General features: G+C 41.6%; 1 long non-coding RNA gene across 1 annotated transcript; it reads left to right on the top strand.

The window, feature by feature from the left end:
- The first annotated feature begins 2,719 nt into the window (after positions 1–2,719).
- LOC139466768 (uncharacterized) lies at positions 2,720–15,098 on the top strand. The gene is made up of 4 exons (XR_011653624.1): positions 2,720–4,472; positions 4,669–4,786; positions 14,247–14,422; positions 15,082–15,098. It is a non-coding gene; the product is annotated as an uncharacterized lncRNA (long non-coding RNA).
- Positions 15,099–16,557: the final 1,459 nt, after the last annotated feature.

The following is a 16,557-nucleotide window of genomic DNA, read 5'->3' as shown; positions in this document are numbered from 1 at the left end:
CAAATAGTTTTGTGTCAGTTTCACTGTTGAAATACGTTTGATGTTTGAAATAAGATAATTATAAAGGAAATTCCCAAAACATACATCTACTCTCTGAAAAAGGCCCAAAAATATTTTTACTGTTTATCCCAGTTAACGGAGGCTTGACACAGTGGACTCAATGGAATGTTCCAAATTGTCCACGAACCTGTGGTTCAACAGCAACCCTAACTGCAACAAGAACAAGATCATGTACAAATCCTGTCCCTCAATTTGGTGGTAGAGATTGTACAGGTCTAGGGAACGTGTTCGAGGACCAAGTCAGGAACTGTGGATTATCGGCCTGTCCAAGTAATTAATCTCTGCTTTATTTCAAATAAAAATATCAAACTAAACCATTGTCGTAAACATTCTGTTACTTAAGTAGCCTGCAATTCACGTTCACAAAGCTATATGTGTACTATGTCTGTTGTTTCCATTAATATGTATTTGTATATGTGTTGTAATGCAGATGTTCATCCTTGCCAAAGGGCATGGTGTTTTGGTCATTGTAAGATTTTCTGACACTAACCCTCAGTTTTAATTTTGGTGCAGGTGAAACACGTCCATGTGATCTTAAAACAAAGTACAAATAGTTGCACACAATTTCTTTGTTTAATAAAAATAACACTATTACTGTGCCTGAACCCATTTTGGACAAGAGTATTACTTACTTACAATACTCTCAATTAACTACTCTCTCACTTTATTGACCCTGGGTAGAATAGGTCTTCAGCAACCCATGCATGTAAAAGGGGACTATGCTTGTCGTAAGAGGCGACTATCGGGATCGGTCGGTCAGGCTCGCTGACTTAGTTGATGCATGTCATCGTATCCCAATTACTTGGATACATGCTCATGATATCAAACACTGGATTCCCTAGTCCATTCTCGATTATTTACAAACAGCCGCTATATAGCTAGAACATTGCTGAGTGCGGCGTTAAACGAGAAACAAAACACTCTCATTTTATTTCTAACATTTTCACAAACAATTGTTTAATTGACAAACAGTTGACGGAGGATTGACTCGGTGATCTCAATGGAATACTCCAAATTGATGAGATAATTACAAATTAAATGACCAAAACATGTACCTAGACTATGACCCTATTTCTAACATTTGCTCCAACAAGTTTCTACCCAGTTAGCTGAGGCTTGTCACAGTGGACTCAATGGAACATTCCAAATTGTCCACAAACCTTATGGTTCAACTGCAACCCTCACTGTAACGAGAACACGATCATGTACAAATCCTTCCCCTCAGGCCGGTGGTAGAGATTGTACAGGTCTAGGGATCTTGCTCGAGAACCAAGTCAGGAACTTAGATTGTCGTCCTCCCAAAGTAATTAGCTTTCTGTTAGAAAATAACAAATACCAAAACAATCAGTTTCAGTAAACATACCTGAACTTAGCTAATATGAATTTCTTTTCATTGATTATGACAATTAAGATAAAAATAAGATATCTGAATATTGTAAATATACAAAAATAACGCATGCATCAGTGACCACAAGTGAAGAAATGCAGTATTCATGGTGTAAATCTAGTAAATAAGAAGTGTGATCTCATTTTATAGCGGATGGCGGATTATCACTATGGACACAATGGAGCGTCCCATCTTGTTCTTTTACCTGCGGAGTGACTGCTACCCGTGTTGTTACTAGAACCAGGAGCTGCACCAACCCTCCCCCTAGTGATGGAGGTAGAGACTGTACTGGTCTCGGAGTCACATTTGACAGCGAAACGAGAAACTGCAATTTCAGTCCCTGTCCAAGTAATGGTTGTCATATATCTTATATTTTTACTCAGCTGTTTAATGCATAGTTTTATTTAGCAAGAAATGGTAATGCTTAGATATTACATAAACTGAATATTTTGTATACGGTGACATCATCTCACAGTAGTTCGTTCTGAATCCACAGACGATGGGGGCGTTCTGATCACAGTGGGGTATTCCATTATGTTTATCCCAATACGGGACAACAACATCTCGCACATCGATATTTAGATCAAGCAGTAACCCGCCTCCAAGCAACGGAGGCAGGAACTTCACTTAGAGCCTCGTGGACACCCACATCCGATACTGTGGACTAACTCCATGTCCATCTAACTTTGAACTATAACCAAGTGACAGCAAGTGATAGCAGAAAACCGACAGTACAGTCGGTGTGGTGCAGCACACACATGGACGAATTAGGCAATGCATACATGGGGTGGGTGCTTCATACCAGGTTATATGAGGCACTGTAGCCGACCATACACCAGGATGGGTCCTTCTCATGTATGAATGGTTCTACAGGCTTCACAGTTCTGTATTTATGGTCGGTTGAATTAGGCATGCCGGCAGAATTTATATCCACCGAAACAAGTGGAGTGGAAAAATATTGCTCTGTCACGTGTGGCGGGGACGCCAAACGTATGGCTACACATTTCCGCAAGTGTACTAATCCTCGTCCCAGTGACGGTGGTAAAGACTGCAGGGAAGTTCTGTCAGAAAGAACGTCGAGGACGTGCGGATTTGGTCCATGTCCAAGTACGTAGTTACGCATGGGAATTAGACGTGAACATGTAGTGGACACAGTACCAATAAGTTCAATAATGTTCAAACCTCGATGCTGAAATGCATATGCTTACAACTGAAACAACATGAATTATTACCCTGGTGTAAGAAGTGTAAAACTTAATGTTTTAGGTGAGGGTGGCATGACATCATGGACTGAATGGGCGGGTGAACCGTGTGTGTTGACAGTCAGCAGAACAAGGACCTGTACAAGAGCAACTCCCACCACAGGTGGTCAAGGTTGTTCAGGGGATCTTTTCCAGACCACAACTCGCAGGTGCAGTCCAACTGACTGTAGAAGTAAGCATGGTAGTATTGTTGTCAGGCAGAACGAAAGACATTTTCAAAGTCCAGTATCCCCTGAAATGAAGGGGTAGTTCCGAGTTTGTCCCCAATAGTTGCAGGAATTTTTGTTTTACCTGAACCACATTAAAAGAAGTATTTATATGCCCCTATTTAAGTATTATCCTGCCCATGTGTGCGATACAAAATATACTTGTTATTGAAATGTGCGTATGCTACATCTTCTCCATTATGATAATATATATCACATGTAAACGTGTCAGAGATACGTTGTATATATGTGTTGTTATCAGTATGTGACTTTATAACATTACCAAGGATAATGTCACAATCCCGTCCTGATATTATAATGGAATTTATATCCATGTTAACATAAGAACTATCTGCTCACTATTCATGTACCTTTAGGGCATGATAAACAATTTATTTGATAACTGTTCAAGTGTGCATTTGTTAGATGTATAACGTTTATGTAAAACTATTAAAGTGTACCCCCTTACCTATATTGCATAGTAAGGTGTACGCCCAGACAGTTTGACGGTGTGAATGGCTGAGCGACAGTGGAAGTTTGCAATATGAAAAGTGATGCTCACTGCATGTTGCGCAAGTTACCAACGTATACAATCATAGTTTTACCTGAGACTTAAAGTTTTCTTACTAACTTATTTAGCTTGCTTTTATTGCTATGTGATGTAATTAATGCTGCATCAGTTTGGGTGACATGCTATTGGTATTTACGCATTTCTATATCAAACATTTACTATGATGCAATACAACATAACCTTTTGGATTGTCTTCTGTATTTATATGTCTGCACTTAAACTAACATTCGATAGATTCATAGCTAGCTGTGTCAGGCATGTGTATAATGTGGTCTGTTCACAATCTTTGATGAGCTATCTTTTGAACTATTCTGTACATGAGTGCTCTCAATCTTTGCTATGCTATTGTTTCAATCATTTTATACATGAATGTACACAATCTTTGCTGTGCAATTAGTTTAGATTATGCTGTGTTTGAATGTATGACACAATAGTAAGGTGCATCTCTAGCAGAAGGCACAAGAGACACGCCTTGCTACAAGATGAAGATTCAGCTGCAGAGATGTCAGTCCAAACAGAAATGATGGAGGGTAGCCATCTGAATACGGTGAATGTTATCTTAGATGCTCGTGGTTCTAAAACGTAAGTAGTGTGTTGTTGCTTTGACAAAAAGAGTGGCATTATTACTTCCGGTCCAAGATATAGTCTTCGCCTTAATTGTAACGTTTCCCCTTGAGCTAAACAGAAAACAGATAAAAGATTCAAAATTAATTACATTTACATATATGCATATATATTTGTATATATATTGTTTGTTGTTTAACGCAGCACTAGATGACGGCTGTCTGTAAATAATCGAGTGTGGACCAGACAATCAAATAATGGATATCATGAGCCTCGATCCACGCAACTGGGATCGATGACATGTATCAACCAAGTCAGCGAGCCTGACCACCCGATCCTGTTAGTCGCCTTTTACGACAAGCAAAGTCGCCTTTTACAGCATGCATGGCATGAATCAACCAAGTGCTCTTCATTCCGCTTGGGTAAGTAATGTTATTTAAGAAGTTTTAATAATTAAGGAAACCTATCCAACTTGATAATCAAGGGTAGGCTGATGTACTGCATCAACATTGAACAAGATTCAGTCACTAGCCATTCACATGTAGCATCTCTCTGTAGTCATTCACCTTGGCGTGAAGGAGAGACTGTGTTTTTATGCTATTTCCATCAACATTCCAGCAGTATCACGACAGGGGACACCACAACTGGGCTTCGCGCACATGGGAAATCGACCAGCCATAGGCTTGATGAGCTTGGCTACCTCACAGCCCCAAGCATCTTTGAATTCATGTAACATGTAAGTTTTGGGTAAAAAAGCGACAAAACCCTTTCCATAAGCATACGCAATGTTTAAAAGCACAGTCCATTGTACGATTCGGCCTGTATCATAAGCATGTGTGGTGTATGCTACCTTATCCGTGGTTTCCCAACCTTGGAAATGTCCTCCTATACTATAAAACATTTTGAAAGGTTTACTAATTGTACTACTTGTCGCGGACCACCCGCTACCCCTTTCTTCACAGTGGTACGCGCCAGTAGGCGGACCTCATGCATAGTCATACGAGGTCACAATACAACTTATCCTGGCTTATTATTTGTAATTTCAGTTGGTTTCTTTATTTCTATTGTCACATTCTTGCTGTTCTAGGGCTTCCACATCCATCATTATACAAAATGAAAACAACTGATATTGTCTGCGCTGGGATTTTGATTTGTTCGTTTATTACTTTCGAAGCTGCAGTTTGTACGATATCAAGGGTAAGATAATCCGCAGATGGATCACGCTCATGTATTTATGGATTTACGTGCCAAGTATGCATGCCAAGTATATAGTACATGTGCTTAGTTGTGTAACATTTTTTATTGATTTGACAATACATACACACACACCCAACACACCTACACATACACAAATACCCTACACACACCTACACATATAGACATACCCTACACATACAAACGCATACACACGTACCCTACACATACCCATGCATGCACCCTATACACACATACACACATACCTATACACACCTACGCATATAGACATACCCTGCACACACCTGCACACAGACAATACCCTACACATACAGACACATACACACATACCCTACACACACCTACACATATAGACATACCCTGCACACACCTGCACACAGACACATACTCTACACACACATACCATACACACACCTACGCATATAGACATTCCCTGCACACACCTGCACACAGACACATATCCTACACATACAGACACATACACACATACCCTACACACACCTACACATATAGACATTCCCTGCACACACCTGCACACAGACACATATCCTACACATACAGACACATACACGCATTCCCTATACACACCTACACATATAGACATTCCCTGCACACACCTACTCTGTATCTCCATGTGTGCTGATAACAACTCACACACTAGAGTCTTCTACCCTACACACATGTCACACTCGTATATACTCTGTATCTCCATGTGTGCTGATAACAACTCATACACGTAAGTCTGCTACCCTACACATATGCCATACTGGTATATAACCTGTATCCCCATGTGTGCTGATAACAACTCATACACGTGAGTCTTCTACCCTACACACATGTCATACTGGTATATACTCTGTATCTCCATGTGTGCTGATAACAACTCATACACGTGAGTCTGCTACCCTACACACATGTCATACTCGTATATACTCTGTATCCCCATGTGTGCTGATATCAACTCATACACGTGAGTCTGCTACCCTACACACATGCCATACTGGTATATACTCTGTATCCCCATGTGTGCTGATATCAACTTATACACGTGAGTGTTCTACCCTACACACATGCGGTACTGGTATATACTCTGTATCTCCATGTGTGCTGATATCAACTCATACACTGGAGTCTGCTACCCTACACACATGCCATACTGGTATATAATCTGTATCCCCATGAGGGATGATAACAATTCATACATGCGAGTATGCCGTCCTACATACATACATTACTGACCTGTAATCTCTATACACTACGAGTACTGTTAACGTATATTCAGTCCCTTCTCCATACATTCTAGAATATGGGTCATGTATTTACTCCACATCATCCAATGAGCAAACGTTTATTCAATCTTACCCTTCCACTCAAACGGGACTTTTAAAATGACGTGCCGTTTGTACTGGAATAGTTCCTCCCCACTCAATTCCAGACCATGTGTCGTTAATACTCCAAACCAGGAATATCAGCAGTACATCCCTCTGAATGACCAGGAGAATATGTGGTTTGTTTATGTGTTGTCTTAAACAACTCAATCATCAATGTCCCAGCAATAACGTTTACAAAAGAAGTTTGACAAACCAGTGGTTAATAGTATGAGCAACGTCCCGCGCCATTAAGGTACGATGACAATATAGTTGCATTGTTTAGAGTCCATTCCTACGGGGGTTGAGAAGAAAAAAAGACGGTAAAGTAATGTCCTCCTTGCAGTTTACTTGGTTCGTAACCAAGTTCAGGCAATCTCCATGTTATACTCAATTGCATCTGTTGTTGGAGGGGTTGCAGGCATTCAACCACGTGTAAGTTGAATATTCGATAAAAATCTCCACAAACACTAAACTTTGGTAGCGTTGAATAGTGCCACAGCAAAGGAGTATTGTCTGGTGGCAGATTGTTTAAACATCTAAAGCAAGCTGTACTGGGCGTGAAGGCAACACAGACGACTTCTCAACTGATGTGGTACCTATCGGAAAACAAATATATATACAAAATACATCGGTCAAACTATTGGTCTATTGATGCTCGTAGCTTTGTGACATCACTGATTGACGTATAACGCTGCATTGAGCAGTTTGTTTGGTTATGCGTGTGTGCGTGTGGCTGTGCGCATGCGTCAGAACAGCAAGTCGCTGAAAAGTCTCCTCCACTAAAATCATCTTATACCTGTATCATTATCAGATATTGTGACACAAAAGTCATGTAAGGTGATTATGATGATACCTACAATGGACTCATGTTAGTGAATCATGAAGATGATTTTGGGTTTTGCTTAAAAACAAGTGTCCAAAATGTGTAGAAATGTGAAGGAGAATTTACACAAGTGGACCAGTGCTGATTGACTGAGCGTCCGATTAATCAACAAACAATGGGCAGCCCAAGCAGAGTCAGTGAAGCATTGAGTAGCTCTGTCAGCGAGGAAGATGACCTTCGATACGCTACACAAAGTGTGGATGATATAGACAATGACATTTTCAATGAAATACACAGACGCCTTGGACAACTAGATCGAATTTCTTTTGAAACTGAACTTTTGGACATATACAATGATGATGAAGAAAAACTAAACGAAGTGAGACAAAGTCTTTATGACGTAGCCAAGGATACTCGACACGATACCCCAAATGGATATCTACCAAAACGTGTACAAAGAGAACATTCCAGGAAGTCTGTAATTGAGAAATATGCGTCTGATGTATATTGCCTATATGGTTTTATTACACAGACAATCCCCTCTCATATACTGGAAAAACAAGTACTCAGCAAAGGCAAATCAAACGCACGTCCCACCAACGTACCAGGAGATAGTTTACTGGATACACAAAGAGGTAATGATCTTTTGACCCTAATCTATGCAAAAATGATGGAAATGCGGGATTCTGTGAGCGAACATAATGCCAGTCTGGACAGAAGAATTGAAGAATTACACAGCAAATTCGACACTGAACTCAGGAATATGAAGCGGACCATCGAAGAGAAGAACAGCGATCTAATAACAGCGTCAAGGGAGATAGAAAGGTCTAAAAACGTAGAGCTCAAGCTACGTGGAGACGTACGGATACTAGTCTCTCAACTACGTGAGAAAGATTCACGGATACACCACCTTGAAAGTGATCTGAAAGACAATATTAGTAACCTAACGCGAAAAACCAATGCTATAGACGGCAAAATAGACACAGTAAACACTCGCAACAAGCTTATGTACTCTGAGGCAGTTAGAAGCCCCCCGCTGCTCAGAACTGTGAGCTCCAGCGCACAACCAGGACATGAGGCTGACAGTGTTCTGACCAGAACAGCAGAGACCAACCAAACAAAAACTCCAAGTGTTGTGGACATTTCTATTAACCACGAGAGGAATACTATTGGAGACAACACCGAGAACGACGAGGGCGGCGACAGTGACACTATATGTACAAGTCCTACTCAACATGACAGAGTCACCGATGACCATATCAGGGATGTTGGATATGATGACGTTAGCCATAAACAACACGAAGACAATGCTCAGAGATCTGTGAGATTCGACAGTGAATGGTCCAGAGCTTTTAGAGGTGTTTCACCAAAATTTAAAACAAAAAGGTTTGTGCTATCGTATGTTAGAGCGGATAAACCACTAAAGACAGTGCAAGATGCCATATGTGAATATGCTAAACAACGTGGCGTCCATGTGAGTTACGTTCGTTTGCTGAGGCACTGGGAAGGCTACAATCCCACCTACACACTGAGAGTGAACATTGACAGTAGGACAGCAGAACAAGTTACTGAGAATGAAGATTTCTGGCCGCCAAATGTAAGATGTCGGGAATGGATACCACAGTCACACAGAAACAGCAATGGTGCACGCTAACTCATCTAACATGATAGCATTGAACACTTGCCTAATACTTATTATCATGCTAAGTATAGGAACATGGAATGTAAGAGGTGTACTGTATTGTCGCCAGTACTTAGAGAAACTAGCGAGTGACTGTGATGCCCTTGCAGTGTGTGAACACTGGTTGAACGATAGAACGCAGAGCTGGTTTGACTGTCTAAATGATAAGTTTGACGTCGCGTCTAAGGTTAAGGCTAACCAGCGAGGATGTAGAGGGGAAGGCGGTGTGGCAATTTTAGTTAAGAAAAATATGTACAGGTACACTGATATATGTGAATGTGAGTATGATAGTGTTGTAGCTGTGAGACTCTCCCGTCCCCAGTGTGCTGATATGTATGTAGTGTGTGCTCTGCTCCCCTCCACTAATCACAACACAGCAGTGTATGAGGAGAGTGTCAAGGAAGTGTTCGACGTGGTTGATGAGCTATCAGAAAGCAGTTATGTTGTTCTTTGTGGAGATTTTAATACAGATCTTGTAAATTACCCAGCATCCCCTCGCTCCACTGTACTGCAGTCATACTTGGATACAAGAAACATGATACCATCATACAACTGTGGTGTCACTCTAGGTCATCTCAAGACATGGTGCAACAAGGCTGGAACACAGTCATCTCTGATTGATTATATTTTCTTGCCAGATGCTCTTCAATCATCTGTGCTGACGACCTCTGTCAATAACAACATCGATTTCGAGATATCGGATCATTCACCAGTAGTGGTATCATTCCTTAGCGATGCGTTCTTAACAGAGCAAAAGCTATGGACTCCCCCAACTTACAAATGGCAGAAGGCGAATGGCCTTGAACTGAAGATGTACTCATCTGAAGTTAACAAAATACTTGGGGACACCCTTCCAGACGTGACACATGCTGACAGCGATATGGTGGAATATTACTTTGATGCTATAGTGAGCTCTCTCCACACGTCAACAGCAATGTACATCCCAACAGGATCATACAGACCATACCTTCGGCCCTATTGGAGAGGATCTAGTCTAGACTACTACCACTACCAGATGCGTCATGCTAGACGACAATGGATATCTCAAGGTAAACCTAGAGGAGATGCACATGGCTCTTATAAACAGTATAAAGCAGCTAAATGCAACTTCCGTCGACAGAAAAGAAAAGCCGAACGGCAATGGGACAGACACAAGTATACAGAGCTGAACTCTGCCTGTGAAGTGGACATTGGTGAATTTTATAGAACTGTCAGGAGACAGAGGAAGACTAATGTAACGTGTACATCTCTACAGTATAAAGACAAGACGGCCAGCACACCCGAAGACATCTGCAATATGTGGACTGATTACTACGGAGATCTGCTGTCTCCTCTCGATAGGCCTGAGTTTGAAACGGACTTTTATGAGGAAACAAAATCAAAGGTTTGTGATATAGCAAACAGTAACATATCTGAGAACGATCCAATCCTGGCGACAAGTATTGCATCTAATGAAGTGAAATCAACCATTAAGAGGCTGAAAAAGAATAAGTCTCCTGGACCAGACTGTATTACTGTAGAACACCTCTGTAATGCTGACAATCTTCTGTTTAAACATCTGGCACACCTCTACAATATGATGATCAGTACTTGCTACACGCCTGTCATGATGAGAACTGGAACTATTATTCCCATCTACAAAGGGAATAATAAAGATAAATGCAACCCAGCTAATTATCGCGGTATCACTCTAACATCCGTGATTGGGAAGGTATTTGAGAGGCTGTTGCTAGACAGACTGGAGTCCTACATCAAATCTATTAATCCTGATTTCCCACATCGTCTCCAATGCGGCTTCCGGAAAGAGCATGGCGCCAGTGTTGCTACATTTGTGTTAAAAGAGGCTATTTCCTATTATCAAGATAGACACTCAAATATATATGTTGCCTTTCTGGATAACGAAAAGGCCTTCGACAGGATATGGCATGAGGGGCTGCTACTGAAACTATACAATGTTGGTGTGAAAGGCCGTGCATGGCACATTATCCGTCAATCTTACCAAGAAGCAAGTGCTTGTGTTAAATACAATGGGAGCACAGGTGATTTGTTCAATGTTCAACAAGGAGTAGGACAAGGTCGCGTGCTCTCAGCATGGATGTTTCTAGTCTATATCAATGACCTGATATCCCAGCTTGATAATCTACAATGTGGACTAATTGTTGGTAAGGAGCACATCCCAACGGTAGTACTGGCTGATGACACTACTGTTGTGAGTACGAGTGTACATGGACTGAATATGTCTCTTGATACTATCCACCAGTATGCTCGGCGCTGGAGACTGACATATAACGCCAATAAGAGCTGTGTCTTGTCTTTTTGCAATAACAGAAGACATTGTAATAGACCTGTGTTCAGAATTGGAGATGTGACAATGAAGATCCAAAGCAGTACGATTTATGCCGGCTCTCTGATACACACGGAAAAAGCAAGTGAACGAACTGCTAGGGCTTGTGCTAAGGCGCGACAGACAATCAACTCCTTAAGAAATGTTGGTCTTAGAGCTGGAGGATTGAGCCCAGTATCTTCATCGAATATCTGGCAACGAGTGATCTTCCCCACTGCCTTCTATGCATGTGAGCTCTGGCCTAATATCAACAACCGTGAGATCAGTGAGATGGAAACCCTACAGCGCTACTTTGCACGACGAGTCCAAAACCTTCACAGGAGATCCTCTACAGCTGCTACAACCCAGGTTCTAGGATTGTGGTCAATGCTGGGCAAGGTGGAGAAAATGAAGCTTCTCTTTCTGGGAAGACTCTGTAGAGCAGCAGGCACAACCATTGTGAAGCCGATTTTCTATCTCAGACTATCCCAGTATGTCACCACGATCTCACACAGTGCCAGATCCATAACACATGATCTACTGAATGTGGCTCAAAAGTATGGATTCTCAGGCGTCTTAGATAAACTAATCAACTCTGGGGAATTTCCATCTAAGAGTGTATGGAAGAGCATGGTACAACGAGCTATTAGTGAGTCTGAAAATATGAATTGGAGAAATACTTTGCAACAACGTCCAGACATGCATAGGTTTAGTGCTATCCACACCCGCCTTGCCCCACATCGTCTCTGGTCTCTGTGTATATGGTATGATATTACTCCCCCCCCTGTATATGCTCTTGTAAAGCTCGGCATATTACCTGTAACGTCTGGACTATGTCTTATCTGTAACAGTGAATGTGATGACATTGTTAAGCACCAATTGCTTTACTGTGCTGGCCTAATGAAACAGAGAAATGTGCTTAGTGAGTCTCTATTTGACAATGTTAGCCTTGAAACATATCTCAGACTTGAGGACACGTCTAGTGATGCCGTCAAGATTCTGACATACCTCGGTGCTATTACAGATGTGGTCCAGGACATGACACTTGACAGCTGGGCAACATTCATGAGTATCGTGGCTAAACATGTCAGCTCATGGAACTTAACATCCATATTGTATTTGTGAAGCTATGTCACACATCATGTAAATAGAGTTTCACGCATCACTTCATTACTGCTTACCCAGCTCAACCTGTTGTATTCACATGTATTTTGTCATTGCCGTTGTCAAATAATGTAATGTAATTGTATGTACTACTCTCCAAATCATTGGGGGAAATAAAGAGTATTCATTCATTCATTCATTCATTCATGCCATACTGGTATATACTCTGTATCCCCATGTGTGCTGATATCAACTTATACACGTGAGTGTTCTACCCTACACACATGCGGTACTGGTATATACTCTGTATCTCCATGTGTGCTGATATCAACTCATACACTGGAGTCTGCTACCCTACACACATGCCATACTGGTATATAATCTGTATCCCCATGAGGGATGATAACAATTCATACATGCGAGTATGCCGTCCTACATACATACATTACTGACCTGTAATCTCTATACACTACGAGTACTGTTAACGTATATTCAGTCCCTTCTCCATACATTCTAGAATATGGGTCATGTATTTACTCCACATCATCCAATGAGCAAACGTTTATTCAATCTTACCCTTCCACTCAAACGGGACTTTTAAAATGACGTGCCGTTTGTACTGGAATAGTTCCTCCCCACTCAATTCCAGACCATGTGTCGTTAATACTCCAAACCAGGAATATCAGCAGTACATCCCTCTGAATGACCAGGAGAATATGTGGTTTGTTTATGTGTTGTCTTAAACAACTCAATCATCAATGTCCCAGCAATAACGTTTACAAAAGAAGTTTGACAAACCAGTGGTTAATAGTATGAGCAACGTCCCGCGCCATTAAGGTACGATGACAATATAGTTGCATTGTTTAGAGTCCATTCCTACGGGGGTTGAGAAGAAAAAAAGACGGTAAAGTAATGTCCTCCTTGCAGTTTACTTGGTTCGTAACCAAGTTCAGGCAATCTCCATGTTATACTCAATTGCATCTGTTGTTGGAGGGGTTGCAGGCATTCAACCACGTGTAAGTTGAATATTCGATAAAAATCTCCACAAACACTAAACTTTGGTAGCGTTGAATAGTGCCACAGCAAAGGAGTATTGTCTGGTGGCAGATTGTTTAAACATCTAAAGCAAGCTGTACTGGGCGTGAAGGCAACACAGACGACTTCTCAACTGATGTGGTACCTATCGGAAAACAAATATATATACAAAATACATCGGTCAAACTATTGGTCTATTGATGCTCGTAGCTTTGTGACATCACTGATTGACGTATAACGCTGCATTGAGCAGTTTGTTTGGTTAAATCACGGCTGCCAGCAGAAGAGCCCAAAGTGATGCAGGCGAAACCTATGAGCATGGGTATGATGCCAACAAAACCCGAAACCCGAAACTCAAAACATGGAGGATTTATGATTCCAATCGCAACCAACATACTTTACTGGCAAGGATACTGTGTCACAGGAACGGACAGTCGAAACAAAACTGAAGCAACACATGTATAGAAACATGTTCATGGATACTCACATTGAAAACTTGTAATGTTGTTACCAGTTACTGGGTGGACGCGTGAACGGCCTATTCGATAGTAAATAGAGGCCCAGGTTACTATGCAGTTACCCCTATTAACTTTCCTCAACACAATCAGTATGAGTATAAAAAGTTTCTTCTTCGTATTTTTGTAGGTATTGTCCATCGGGATCCTTAATAACACGACCATGGTGGCCAGTTTACGCAAGACGAGAATGGTGCCCTGTTAGACTGCAGAGAGATACTATTGGGATACAGCAGAGTGATGGGTTTTGATGCTGATGAGATCATTCTACACAGGAAGAATATCACTTTAAATCCTTTGGTCAAGGTAGGTGATAACGGTTTCTATTTTTTCTACTACCATATTTCATCGAAAATGTCACGGTCTTTTTCTGACACTGTGGGAAAGTTTCGAGTATCATACGTAGACAACAGATGTGCCCGAAAATGTAAATGTGCTTTAAATGCCAACGCATTCGAATTGACGCGTCAATACATGATAACAGCATCACCCAGTAGTTCGTGTGTGACAACACATGTGCCTTATTCCAACATTCCACCAGCTCACACTGTTGACTGGACATTGCACGTTATTACGTCTGTAGTCCTTTAATCTCCCTGGCCGCCTCCGTGGTCTAGTGGTAGAGCGTCCGCCCGGAGAACGGAAGGTCTGGGGTTCGATTCCCGGCCGCGTCATACATAAAGACGTTAAAAGATGATACTTGTTGTTACCCTGTCTGGCGCTCGGCATTAAGCGGAAAAAACAAGGGCTGGTCGGCTCGGAGTCAGTATATTGTGTCTGGGTGGGGTATTCATGTTAAACTGCGGCATGGTATCTCAGTGGGCTAGCACTATACATCGGCATCAGTCGAGAGTAGTACAAGCATCCACACACACACACGTCACTACATACGTGCAATAATCTTGGAAGTGACGTGAAACCCCATTTTACCTCAATTTACCTCACCTTAAATCTCTGTGACATAGGAACTATCAGCGAAACAGTGTTCCACTTGACAGTAATTTCTTCTACTCAAGTCACGGCAAAACCAGGGACCATTCTTCTGGCATGGAACACCTCGACTACTCCAGGTCTACCACAATGGAGCTCCATCAGGACCTCTGTTTTCCTGACATAGTGACGGTTCCAGAAACGCTTCTTGTCAAGGCCGAATTCCCCTACTAAGTGTAAGTCGTCAGGGACGTCAGTGGCTGTAGTGTGAGCCAAATCAACTGGTACAGAGTCAGGATTATCCGGTTCAATGTAGTCATCGCCATCAGGTCAGGTTATATAGAAGTACAGTTATATGTAACAGGTTATTAATAATACAGCAGACCAAATAGGAAGTCTTAATTTGACAAGACAGTGTTACATGTACACAAGTAGTTTATAGTAGGTATCCACACATATTTCTGGGGGAACAACAGAAGCGATGTAGCCAATCATGGTCCATGAAACTCAATTTGCAATTATAGATTCAGACAAAGTTTTTTTTCTGGCCCTTGCACAGGACAGTGTTCTCTAGCAATTTAATGTATGAACCTTTAATGTCAAACAATGATTCACCTGCTTTAAGGATCCTTCATTATTATATTTTCACAATGGTTGTCCTATGAAAGTCAGTAGGAACGTAGGGGCGGTCGAGTAGCCTAGTGGTTAAAGCGCTAATTCGTCACGCCGAAGATCCGGGCTTGATTCCCGACATGGGTACAATGTGTGAAGCCCATTTCTGGTGTCCCCCGACGTGATATTGCTGGAATATTGCTAAAAATGCCGTAAAATCAATTTTACCCACTCACTCAGAACGTGGATACTGTAATCACTTGAGCATAATTACTAAACAATTCTGTTTTCTTTCAGACCCCGTGAGTCCCAGCTGGTGGCGTTATTCATCACCTACGTTTGTGGCGTTTGCTTCCATTCACACTCGGTTACTGACTCGGGCACCTCTCAGAAGCCCATAGAGAAGAACAGACGATGAAAGATGTCATTTTTGACCATTCATCTTCATTTGCTGCTCTGCTGGTGTGGACCCCGTTTGTGAGAGGACAAGTGATGTTGATACCAACGTCCAGATCAGACTAGGCGTTATCACGGGTTTCCATTGAGATGCCAACAATTTAGGTTAAATTCAAATTGTAAAGTGGCGAACAGTTGATGTCATCCGATGTTTTGTTGCGTAATTTGTGATCTGGCGGTTGAATAAACACATTGATCACATGTCTTGATGACTGTGTGTCATCGTACCATGACGGGGTGACATCCTGTTGGTTATTTACAGGCGCACGTGATATACCTGTTACAGTACTGATGTAAACTGACGCTTATTTACCAATATACCACCAACAAATTTGGTATAAGGAGAAGGGACGTTAAGAAAATTCCAAATGAGGATGAAGTTTGAGTGAGTGAGTGAGTGAGTATGGTTTTACGCCGCAATATTCCAGCAACATCACGGCGGG

This window comes from Haliotis cracherodii, unplaced genomic scaffold, assembly GCF_022045235.1.
Source record: "Haliotis cracherodii isolate W230 unplaced genomic scaffold, xgHalCrac1.p SCAF_19, whole genome shotgun sequence".
Lineage (NCBI taxonomy): Eukaryota > Metazoa > Mollusca > Gastropoda > Lepetellida > Haliotidae > Haliotis > Haliotis cracherodii.
The sequence above is the reverse complement of the archived record's forward strand: the minus strand, read 5'-3'. Positions and strand labels throughout refer to the sequence as shown.